We start from the raw sequence: 12888 nt of genomic DNA on the forward strand, positions 1-12888 counted from the left end.
AGTTTCATGGATGAAATGAGATAGAACAGGACAGGAAAAGCACTGCGGGGCAGCCTGACTGCTGATTACGGGAGAGCACAGGTTTTAGGACCAGCGGTGCCTGGCCTGTCACTGGGAGAGCGCAAAGACCAGTGTCCAGAGCAGATTGCAGGAGGTAAAGAGCTGAAGTATTCTTAATTACACTCTGGTTTTAGGATTGATGCTCCCACTTTCTGTGCCATCCCTTCTCAAGCTAATGTGGAGGACGAGATCCAAGGAGCCGCTTGCCACCAATAGGCAGGAGAAAAGCAGGCAGCAAAGCCCAGCACAGGGCGGTGGTGCTTTATAATCATCCAGCCCAAACTATTCACATGCAAAATGCATGAGCTCCATCTATTAGCGGTGCCGTTCTCAGGTGGCTCTCAGCAGGCCCCTTGGCATGGAACAAGGTTTGTTGATGTGAAATAACACACACTGTAAACACATTTTAGTATGCAGGAGGAGTAGGACCAAAACCACTCATGCAGGAGGCCAGGACAGAAGGAGGAGTCTGGCCAGGCCTTCCCTTGTAGCCCTGGGCCAGTAGATCCTCAGCCACTCATCTCTACCTCTTTCCAGGTACCTGCTCCCCCACTGAGATGCTGTGGACATGAAGGTCCTCCCTTTCCCCCGGCTGAAGCAGAACCACTCAGCTGCTGAGAGGTTCAAAAACGGAGCTTTTCTTCCCTCCCCTACAGTGGGACATTCCCATGGGAGCACAGGTCCCAGATACCCACACCACCACAAAAAAACAGCCAGCAAAATGGAAAGGTGCAGCCAGCGGAGTCATACAGGATCTCAGCACCAGCCCCATTCCCATTCCTTCATTCTTTGCACATGACTTTTCACTTTGACGCTATTCCCCATGGCCCAAGCCGTTTTCCCCCTGGGCTGTCCCCAGGGAACCCCCCAGCAGCGCTGCCCTGCCCGGTCCCAACACCCTTTCCCAGGGGTGACCCCCAGAACGTTTGAAAAGCTCCCAGTCTCTCACCCATTTGGAGAGAAAACAACTCCCTTGCTGTTCTGGTCTCGTTTTATTGCTGTTAATTTTTTTTTCTGTTATTAAATTCTCACTCAAAAAACCAGGGAAAGCGGGCATTAGGGATGCTTGCGAACGGCACCAGCAGCCTCTTGTGGGCAAGGCGAGTGCTGCAGCTGCGAGCCCCCCAACTTCGGGCCCGGGGCAAGGCGCCTCCTTGCTCACTCCAACAAGGATTAAACACTTGGGTAAGGAAGCTCAGCACCATCAGGCCCTCATCTCTCCTTCCCTCAAGATATAAAAGTAAAACAAAGCGCTTATCCACAGGCAGGATGCTCGCCTCTGGAGTCTTGCCTCAATTAAACACTTAAGACCAAACTCACCACCCCTTGACCACATTATGCTTCTGCTCAGCACACAGATCTAACAGAATTAACCGGGAATTACATGTAAAAGACATTACATCAGAATGGCTTCACCTGACAAAACTACCTTGCGAGTAAGAGATTAAATCAGCTTTCTCTCCCTATCGCGCTGTCTCGGCCGAGTGCTGGCTTCAAGTCACACTCTGCATAGATAAGCGCGACCTTATCTTGTCAGCAATCCTGTTTTCTCCTCCAGCGTCTCCCACGCGGGCAAGGCACAGCCACGATTTTATCTGACGGTACACAACAAGGACCACTCAAACCAGATGCCGCTCATCTTGCTCCAGGCTAACCTGGGATTTACTTAGAGCACTGCCTTTAACCTGCTGCCGCTTGATAAACACACTATAGATACAGGAGACAGCCCACAAGCACAGTAAGGACTCAGTAGACAAGAAGGGGGCAAATATTTTACCCAAGACCACCCAAACCCAAGAACCGTGCCAAAGCCAGCAGCATAATCCTCTCGGTTCACAGCAAGCACAAGGTTGCTAAATTCTGCTTCCTCCCCACTAAAATCCCATTGTGCCCACCTCTACAACCCCACACAATCACATTCCAGCTTCCTAACACAGCTTTTGAAGTAAGATGGACCTTCTCAAGAGGATACAAATCTATGGAAAGACCTGAGATGACTGAAGCCAAAGGGACACCCATCCCACAGCAGCTCTGCCAGGCACGCTGAGGAGTGGGGTGCAGCCAACCTAGGACAACACCATCTCCTCCACACCACCACCACGCTGGTCCCCCTCCACGATCCTCCTGTCAGCCCCACCTCACACAAGGTACCAGCCTTTTCCTGGGTTTTTAGCAAAAAAATCTCAGTTCTGCCCCTTCCCGGGGCTTTCTCTCCATGAACCAGGGGGCTGGAGGGAGCTGCCAAGTGCAAGCAAACAGGACAAACCACCCCTCTTTCTCCAGAAACATCCCAGCCCCTCGCACTTCTCAGAAACAAACAGTCCCCCGAGCAGGGAAAACAGCAGACCCTTTTCCCCAGGACATTTCATATTGCAAATTCTCCCACACCTCGAAAAGGTGAACAGCAGGCTCCAGGCCAGATTGCAGACCACCACCTGCAACACAGCTCTCAGGCATCTCCTTTTCTCCTCGCTCTGGAGAGTGGCCAGGAAAAGGGTTCACATGGCTGTTTCTGCTTTATTTTTTTTCTCTGGGCTGTTAATTCCCAACCAGAGAACAACACCGACACGCTCAGGTGGCTCCATGTCCATGGACCGCTCTGTCCTGCCACAGGAGGAGCAACTGCAAAGCACACAGTGTCCATACCTCCCTTAACCCGGCCAACAACCGGCCATACCTCCCTTAACCCGGTAACAACCACCAGAGCAGCAGCAGCACCGACCCCCGTCACACGCACCTCACCTGGCTCTGCAGCTCTGCCACCGCTCCTCACCTTCCAGCTTCTCCACCTGCAGCCAAACCCTCCATGCTCCCCCACGAGCCCTTTTATGGGCTTCATCCCACCCCACCCACCTGTACCACCCTTGGGTGCTCCCCAGGTGCCAGCAATTCCCTAATTGCCCACTGCTCCCAATTGACCCTTTCAGTTCTGCTGGGGGGTACCTGCACGTTCACAGCTCTGCTCTTGTGGGCACTTCACTGAGGGTGGTGAGACCCTGGCCCAGGAGAAGAGAAGGCTCCAGGGAGACCTTGGAGCCCCTGCCAGTCCCTAAAGGGGCTCCAGGAAAGCTGGGGAGGGACTCTGGAGCAGGGAGGGGAGCCATGGGACGAGGGGGAAGGGTTTTACACTGACAGAGGGGAGATTGAGATGAGATCTGGGGAAGGAATTGTTTGCTGTGAGGGGGGTGAGCCCCTGGCCCAGGTTGCCCAGAGAAGCTGTGGCTGCCCCATCCCTGGAGGGGTTCAAGGCCAGGTTGGCCGGGGCTTGGAGCAACCTGGGCTGGTGGGAGGTGTCCCTGCCCAGGGCAGGGGGTGGCACTGGGTGGGCTTTAAGGTCCCTTCCCACCCAAATCATTCCATGATCCCCCTGTCTCACCAAAAAAACAGCTTTTACACACCTGAGCCTCCTTCCCTGTGTTGAGAGGCCCACCGCTGCTGTGACTGCCGGGGTGGGCTCTTGGGGGGAAAAAAATGACACATCCTTATGAGCTGGTGTCTGGGCAGGGTTATCTTCCACAGACGTGCAAATCCAGGAGGTGTGTGTTGGGAGTGAGCCGAGACGCAGCCTGCAGAGCTGCTAACGGGTCGCATGGCTCTCTGCAGCAGAGGCAGCTCTCCCGGATGGGGAAAGCATCAGCCTCCCGCCGCCCCCGACCGGGTTTAGCTTAAATCAACTTGAAACTGCTGTAAACTGCCCCAGAGAAAAGGCAGAGAAGAATAGCTGCTTCGGGTTTTACCCTGATTTAGTGAAACCAGTTTACAGCTGTGTGTATGCAGACGCCGCTCCAGTAAATCCCTGGATTACTGCTTGCGTTTATAAGTGATTTAAATTGATTTAAGGGATTCGAATTTGCAACAGGGTAGCCAAATTGGTATTTCACACCAGGGCAAAATAAACAAACAAACGGTGGAGAGGAGCTCTTAGACCCCACTAAAACTGATTCCACATGCGCTGACTCCCGCTCCTCCCCAAATGAAGCCGGGGAAGAGCTCACAGGCTGCGCTGCGTCCCCCAAACTGTCCCCGCGGGGCCTTTTAACCCAGTTTAAACATCCTGTATTTGAGTTGGGATAAAACCTCCTTACGAAAGCTCTCCTTTCAGCTCAGCAGCGGATGCTCCCTGTGCCACCGGGCTGTTTTCTGTCGAGTTGCAGTGGATAGAGCACAAATATTTCATCCTGCAGAGAGAGCTGGGGTTAACCCACGGCCAAAACGTGCCGTGAGCCCGCCAGGAGCCTTGGCAAAGGCAGGATGTAGGGTCCAGCCATGGGTGCAGGCAAAGGTAAATGCAAGGGGGGTTTTGCATGCACCAAATTAACACATCACCAGTTCCCTTTGAATGATCACTGCTGTTGCCTTGGCGCTGGTCAGGTCTGAGGACTCCTGGACCGTGACTGTACTGGAGCAGAGACAAGGACTGAGTCACAATTTAGGGGAAAAAAAAAAAACACTTCCCTAAAAATACTTCCTGGCATCCTTTCGTGGCCTCCTGCCCTGCACAAACGCACCACGGTTCCCTCCAGCGCATGGCAAAATAACCCCACATCCTCCAGTCCCGACCCAAAACTCAGCTCGGGCTGCATCAGAGCATCATTTTGGGGAAGCGGTCCCCATGGCAACCGTGTCTGGTACAGCCCCTCTCCCCGTGGCCTCCCACCTCCCAGCCCAGCTGGTTCCCCCCAGGGCAGACCCCCCCAGGCTGCCAGGTGCCCCCAGCTCTGCTCATCTTCCCACCAAGGGACCGACATCTCCGCAGGGGACAGGTCCACCGAGCCCCAACCGGCCTCTCCCGCTGCTCTAATTGCATATCTGCGAGGTGAAGAGCTGCTGTAACCACAGCCCTGGCACGCTATAAAAGCACATAAAGAGACGTATGTGTTCATTATGCAAAGGACTCGCTCCTTTATGGGGTTTGGATTACAGTTTATAATATATGAAGCCAACCTGCGAAGCGCATTTGGGGTTTATGGGCGCCATAAACAGGAGCAGCAGCGCCTGGGAAAGAGCAGCCGGGCATTGAAAGAGTGCCAGGGGCATCGTGTCCCCGTCAGGACGTGGAGCAAATAATGCCGGGTGAACCCAAAATTGGGGATTTTATCTGAGCCCCTTCACTTCTGCTGCTGCAGACACTCCACAGCGTGGGGCGAAGGAGCCCTTGGGGAGCAGCATCCCCCTCCTGCACCGCCAGTCCCCGGGGAACCCTGGGAGCAGCATGTCCGTCGGGATGCAGAGCAAATAACGCCAGGTGAACCCAAAACTGGGGATTTTATCCGAGCCCCTTCCCCTCTGCTGCAGCAGACACCCCCACAGCGTGGGGCAAAGTGGCCCCCGGGGAGCAGCATCCCCCTCCTGCACCCAATTCCCGGGGGACCCTGGGAGCAGCATGTCCCGCTGCTGCCGCATGTGCAGAGCAAAGGAGCAGGGCGGGGAGAAAGGGAGACGCTTCCCAGTCTTTTTTTTTGGGGAGGGATATTCCCTAATGCATGGCTCCCACTTGCCCAGGAGGCTGGGAACCCCTGGGCTGCAGAGGGTGAGGCGGTGTCAGCCCAGCCACCACCGCTCACCCATTTGGCTGCAAAGCTCATCTTTTATTGTGGTAATTGCCAACGCTTCCACCACCGTGAAAATCAAATTAGTCTGTGCAGAGATAAGGCCAAGGCCCAGACCCACAGCAAGGGTGGGGGCAGCTTTTTATCACCAGGATGCAGAAGAGAAAGGGATGCGAAATATAAGGAGATCAGTTGGGGATTTAGGTGATTTTTTTGCAGCCTGCAGAGCGGGGCATTGCTGGTCGGGAAAATGAAGAGGGCATAATAATTGCCCAGTGGAAGGGCATATAATTTTTTTCCTTGCCTTTGCTCAAGCTCTTTCACCCCTATTTCCTCCAAAATAAATGCTGTCACCCTCAGCTTGGTCTGAACCTCAGGCTGCATTTCTCCTTCCTCCCTGATCCAGGTCACATTTGGGGTCCGGGGTGCAGAGCAAGATGGGTTTGGGGTCCAGGGCACAGGCCGGGGCTGTGTTGGCAGAGTAGGAAAAAGCATCTGTCAGCATCCTGCTTCCTTCTGTTTCCAAGTCACAAAAGCAGCCAGCGCTCTGTTGCCTGACACGGCACAGCGTCACCCCCAAAATCTCCCCGCCAGCCCCCATCTCGCACCATTGCGGAGCTCAGCACACCTCCGGATCTGGCTGTGCCTCAGGCCTGGAAGGATTTCATAAATATTTAAGCAAAATGCTTTCAGCATGATACACATACGGTGTGAGCTACTCACAGCCGGCACCGAAACTGAAATATATAGGGGTAAGTCCGCGTGGGTACCACGCTCGCAGATGCCCTCTGCGGCCGCTCTGTCCCCAGCTGGGTTCACGATCACTGCTTTGCCCTGGCCACCGAGGGGGAATTTTTAATTTAAACAGCCCCTTGGAAAAGCAGGCACATATGTCTGCTCATGGAGAGATCAGCCGGCTGCTGACATTAGCTGCTCAACGATTCCCCCGGGAGAGTCATCTCCGGCGAGAGGGATTTGAAAAACCAAAACACACGTTTCACGTGCGGCTGCTCGACAGCCATGGCCCCGCTGCCCCTGTCCTCCCCGATGTCCTCCCCGAGGACCAGCCTGTCTCACCCACCTCCCTCCCTGCCCAGCAGCATCCCAAATATCCCACAGGAGAAGAGGAGAAGCTCAACTCTCCGCCATCCCAGCGCCAAGCACGGCCAGTGCCCCTGTGTGATGCTGTCACCCATGGGTGCAGCCCCCACGGGACAGCCCCCTCCCCAGCCCCGGTGTCCCCAGGAGCCAGGTTTTGCCTTGAACACCTCCATCTTCAGGGTCCCACGGCAAAGGGAGATGCCAGGGAGCCGGGCCCTTGGTGGCTGTGTGGGATCCAGCTCCCTTCCAAGCCCTTACCACGGCAGCCTTTCCCGACGGCAGGAGCATCTTGGCCTGATCAGAGGGAAACTTTGCTCTGGAAGGGGGTGGAGGAGCCCCAAAAGCTTTGCTCTGAAGGGTGATGTAACCGCATTTCCCTCCTCAAAGACCCAGGATGAATTATTTAGACCTGAGCGCAGCAGCTCTGCTGAATTATTTAGGAGGATTTGGATTTGTAGGCCAATGAAGCAGAAGCAAACGGAGCCGAGCAGCACATTGAATAGTCCCAAGAGAAAGCCAGGCCCTTTTTCCTCTGCTGTTTCCCCTGCTAAGCGGCAGAAAAGCAGCCTGTGCAGCGTTCAGGGTGAGCCCGGGGAGGCAGGCAGGCAGAGGCAGCCAAACTGCTTTTTCCAGCAGAGTATTTTTTGCTGCCCAACTGGTTACCGGCGTGTGTGCAGGGCTGGGAGATAAGCATTGCATAACCCAGTGAGTAATGCCGGGGAGGAGGGGAAGAGCAGGAGGAAAAGGCTGCAAGAAGGAAAACCTCTGCTCCTCTCTGCCCCTCTCTGCCCCGTGACAAACCCCGCCGGAGCTCCGGGGTCGGGACGGCACGGGGGCTTGGGATATTCCAGCTTCGCGGCTGATTTCCGTGTCTGAGCCCAGATGTAACGCCCGGCGCCCGCTCCTGCCTCCACCTTGGGGTTCCCCACCCGCTCTCCCCGCCTTCACCCACAGAGACACCACCCGTCACCCCCCCTCCGCAAGTCATAAGCTGGGTTTGGAGCGCACGGCGCTCTAAAAGATAATATATCTGAGGGTCTGGGCGCGTTTGCCTTTTGTCTTGAATGCCCCCAGGAGCCAAATTTTCCAGCTTCTCTTTCTGGCCCTGAGGACTAGAAACTGTGTTTACTATCGGAGCTCGTGTAATGAAATGACGCCAGGATGACGCTTCAGAAGAATTCCCGGTTGCGTGAGATCTGGACTCGACAAGCAAGACTTTGCGGTGTGACCGGGGTGTCCAGCTAACAGATACCCAGATCAGCATCGCAGATCAATACCGAGAACCACGCCGCGACTTATCGCTGTTTTGCAACTCCGCCGGGCAGAGGAAGCTGCTTTGTTTAACTGCGAAAGCAAACTGTGCTCCGAGGCTCCGGGGACGCAGCCTGGGCTTGTCTCGATTTTAGCACCAAGCAAAGGAAGAGGCCGAAGAGCTACCAAGGAGCTGAGATGTGCTCTTATCATTAATTTTAATGGGAAAGGAGAGGCTGAATCCCAGAAGTGGAAATTTCAGCCTGCCTTTATAAGCTCGGGTGCGATACGCTTTTCTCATGACCTTTTGGGGTTGTTTTTTTTTTGCTCCTCAATTGGCTGGGATGGAAACCAGGGCTGCTGGCTGCTTCTCGGGGCTCCGGGAAAGGGAGCTGAGAGCAAAGTCTCGTCTAAGGAGGCTTGAACTCCCCAAGCGAGACTCTGCTGCTAGGCTGGGACGGCCACGTGGAGTTTACTTTTCATTCCAGCATCAACTGGCTTTATTTTCCCTAAAATTACAGAGCGTGCAAGGAGAGAGCACGGAGGAGCGCTGACAAGTGCCACGTCGCTTCGCTGAAGCCCCGTCAGGAAGGGTCTCCGGTGGGAGGGGATCAGCTGGGTGGATTCCCCCCTCCACCTCATCCAAAACAAGAAATACCCCCAGCCCTGGCTGGAAACCGCTTTGTGCGGCACAATGAGGACAATATCACGGTCACGTCAGGGATATCAGCTGGTGGCTTGGCCACAGCGGGGCTGAGCTGATTAATATGCATTAATATGCATCACCCCCTGCACAACAGCCTTGCGAAGCTCAAAGCAAAGCCAGCGTGACACAGAAGTCGCCACCACTAGCATCAGCCGAGATCCTCCTTGGCCGCATACATAAGCTCTCGCTATCTTGCCGATCGCTCCCGTAGTATTTACCCCCCGACAGGACGGCTAAACCGGCTTCTTTTTCATTCTGCAGGATCGCCCGTGTGAGCGCGCACGTGTCCCTGCAGCTCCGCCGCAATTATGCCGAGCAGGTTCCCAGGCTAATTGTGATTTGTAACGCACCTGCCCAGCCGAAACGACCAAACACCCAACGCTCCTTCTTCCCTGCTGCGTTTCACCTCCAAATCCCCGCGCAGGGCCAAGCAGGGTGCATCCCCCCACTGGAGCATCCGTGTTTCCCGGGAGGATGAACCTACTGGGTGCCCCTTCCCAGGGCTTCCCGGCTTGGCTTCGCATCCCGTGCTTCTATTGCTGTTTAAAATTCATGTGCAAAAGGTACTATTTATTATACTGGCGTCCTCATCCTGCTCCTCCGGGTGCCATCTGAGCCCTCCAACCCTCCGGAGCATTTTGCGGGTTCATTTCCTTTTCCCAGCCTTGCCTCACTCTTCCAATATTGCTTCATAGCTCTGTAGGGGAAAAAGTCATTAAATACACCTACTTCTTGCTTTTATCGCTGATCTTATTATCTTGAACTACCCTAACAGAGCAGTAAATTAGTATGAACTAAGTTATATCCAATTTCAATGGATTTGTAAATAATTTGTTAGTAAAAAAAAAAAAAGAGGAAAAAATCCTGCCTTTGTCATTTCTGCTTATCCTTTATCCTAAAATATAAGGGAGAGGGGACTCTTATTCAATCTATCCATGCAAATCCACTTAGGGCTGTATCCAGGATGACGATGCGAAGTGATTAAGAAAGACTAGTATCGAGTGGAAGGGATCGGGGACTGACTCACCTGCGCCCTGAACGCAGCCGGTCCCGGCACTGCCAGCAGCCGCCGGAGGTGCCAGACTCCAGTGAGGCGGGTGAGCATCTCATCCACCCCCTGCCCAAATTCCACCCCCAGGAAACAAGTCGCTGGTGCTTCATCGCCTCTTTGCAGCGAGGGTGAAAAAAGTGGAGTATTTTAAATTTTTTTTTTTTGGGGGGGTTGGATTTTGTCGGAGGAATTTTTCATTTCTCCGTTAATGAACGTGGAAGACAGGGACGTGTTTGCAGGGAGGTTTTTCACCAGGGCTCAGCTCACAGCACCGGGGAAATCCAAGCTCCGTGCTGGCAGGACAGAACCCCAGGGGTTCTGCATCTGCCCGAGCACCCCACGATCCTCAATAACCCAAATCTCCGCGAGGGCCCTTTACTATTACTCTCCGGGGCTCCCCTGCCCTGGGAAAGCTTCCAGGTGACTCGGGGAGCTGAGGCAACACCCCGTCGTCAGACTCGTTTGCGGGGGCGAGGACACGGCAGACGGGGCGAGTGCTGACATGAATGGGACGGATGAGCCGGGGAGGACGAGTTTCAGCCCAGGAGGAGCCGCTCCAGCAACCGGGCCCATCGGGTGACGATATGGGGGGACAGCGGTCCCCCCCCGACAGCCAGGCAGGGACAGCCAAGGGACACAGCAGAGCTGCAGCCCCCCCTGCCACCCTGTGTGTCGTCCCCCCCCATGGTGGTTGAACCCCTGAACTCCCGGCTGCAAAATCTGCCCAAGTCAGGACGATTCCTGAAAAGCTGCAGATACAACCGCTGGCCCATCTGGTGCAAATAACTTCTTGGCTTCGCCGCCCTTGTTTTGTTATGACTTACTATAGAAACACGAAGCTCCGCTCGACTGAAAATGAATCATAATTATTTTTTTGTGCCTTTTCCCCCTCGAGTGAAATCCTGCTAAACCATTCCTCTGCGCTCACATGAATACGCTTTCTTCTTCTTCTTCTTCTTCTTCTTCTTCCTCCACTTCTTCTTCTTCTCCTTCTTCTGCTTCCTCTTCCTCTCTTCAATTTTTAGGTCCTAAAATAGCAAATTCCAGCCGACTGCTTTCAAGGCAACGAGGCACCCGCAGGATTGTGGGAGCGTTGCTCAAATCAGCAGAGAAACCAACTAAGCTGCCAGGAAACAATATTAAAAAAAGCAGGGGGGTGGATCTCGTCTGCCGAGCGCCAGCTCCATAAATCAAAGCCCTGCGGTTTGTGCAGAGCTAAAGCCTCGCTTCTCCCGTGCTCCACCCCGGCGTAACTATTTTCGCTCGGTGTCAAATGCCCTGATAGTGGGAGCCGCGGGCTGGGATTTGGGCGCGCGCTGGTGGAAGGCAGGGCGGCGGCAGACCTCGCTGCTCCGGTTCGCACCATCGGCCTCTTCGCGGGGCGCCGGCCGGGCTCCCGCAGCGGGAGCAAAGCAAACCCCGGCGCCGAGCCCCAGCCGCTCTCCTCCAGCCCTGCCCAAGGCTGGCAACCGCGGCGGGACTGTCCGCAAGACAGGAGTCCAGTCCCACCGGGCTGATGGGTGCACAGACCAGTTTGAGACCGGTTTAGTCCCCGTCCCTCAGGACCTGCGGTCCTCTCACTCCTGGGGGTCCTGCAGGGCCCACCTGCCTCTCCCTGCGCTGCTGCTGGGGCTGTGTGTGCGCAGGGACGTGCACACTCAATGCTGTGCCCTGGCTGGTTTCCCACACCGGCTTTGGGAAGGGAATGTGTGGCTTTCCTGCCATTCAGACAGACACCCGCCGTCATGTGCCAGCTCACGCTGGGGGTCCCGTCTTCCCAGACCCCCTTCCCTACTCCATCTCGGCACTGAGAGGGGCAGGAGGCGACGGGGGGCTCGGGAGAGCCGCAGGTGTGTGCCGGAGCTGGGGGGGAGCCTCCCTTGCTGCATACCTGACCGGGACGCGGCCACGCAGCACCCTGCGCGGGGCAAGTCCAGATGTGCTGCCAGCCAGCCAGCGAATTCCTGAGCGCTGCGTCAGCTGGCGATGGCAAACAGGCCTGGCTCAGCGCAGGCAGGCAGGAAACCTGCCTCCGTGTAGGAAGAGATTAACAACTAGGTGAGGAAAAAGGAGGCAAACAGATTTCCCCAGGGGCAGACGTACCGGGACGGAAGGGATGTGGGAATATAACTGCACCTCTGACCGGGCTCCAGCCTACCGGGGAGCAGCGGGACACGCCAAACGCTGCTCGGTGCTTGGGAATTCATAGTCCGTGTGGGTACCCGCTCGGCTTCCTCCTGATATTGGAAAAAAACCTTCACAAGAGGATGGGCCTTGCCTGTGGACAAGCACAGCCTGCTTGGGCTACAGAAATCAGTACAAGGGCTCCAGCCTGAATCGCTTCAGGAAGGTGCTTTAGCAGAAACGCTCAGGGATTTTTCTTTAGAGCATCCCTCCCCACTGTTCAGCAGTAAAGGAAAGGCCAGGAGGGGTGAGGAGGCTGCTCCCCCCACATCTCCACCTTGGCACAGCAATTCGCAGCCCCACAGGAGGTCCTCAGCCCGCACTGACCTCAGCCTGCTTTTGGGATGTTTTAGGTACCTGCTTATGCAGAGAGCAAACTCTTGCCAGGCTTGACAGCACTGGCGCCAGGATGGGGGCAGCCACCCGTGCACACGCTGCAGTGGCTCAGCTCTCCCCTTCTCCTGCCTTTATTTGCTTTTCGGCCCATAAACATATCCAGATGGGCACTTGCAGCAGAACAGCCAAGGGGGTGGCTTGTTTGAGAAGCCAAAGCCACTTAAGTGAGCATCAGCGTGAGCAAGGTGAGGCTCCTCTGCTGATACCTGACAGCGCAGCTGCCTCTGCGCCCGTCGCGGTTGAAGTAGGTCCCAGAATCATAGAATCATGGAATGGTTCGGGCTGGAAGGGGCCTTAAAGCTCATCTCATTCCACCCCCCTGCCCTGGGCAGGGACACCTCCCACCAGCTCAGGTTGCTCCAAGCCCCGTCCAACCTGGCCTTGAACGTCTCCAGGGATGGGGCAGGTCTGCAGGTACCGTGCCTCAGTTTCCCCAGCTGCACCTAGGACGGCTGTGGCCACAGTCCCGCCAATTCGGTTCCCCGTGGTCAGAGGCCCGGGGAACGCGTCCTCCTTTCTGCCGGGAGGACTAGTTGTGGCATGAGCGAGACACACCCCGGCCCAGCCCGGTGCTCACCCCAAAAACGGGG

Source organism: Chroicocephalus ridibundus, chromosome 23 (assembly GCF_963924245.1).
Source record: "Chroicocephalus ridibundus chromosome 23, bChrRid1.1, whole genome shotgun sequence".
Taxonomy (NCBI): domain Eukaryota; kingdom Metazoa; phylum Chordata; class Aves; order Charadriiformes; family Laridae; genus Chroicocephalus; species Chroicocephalus ridibundus.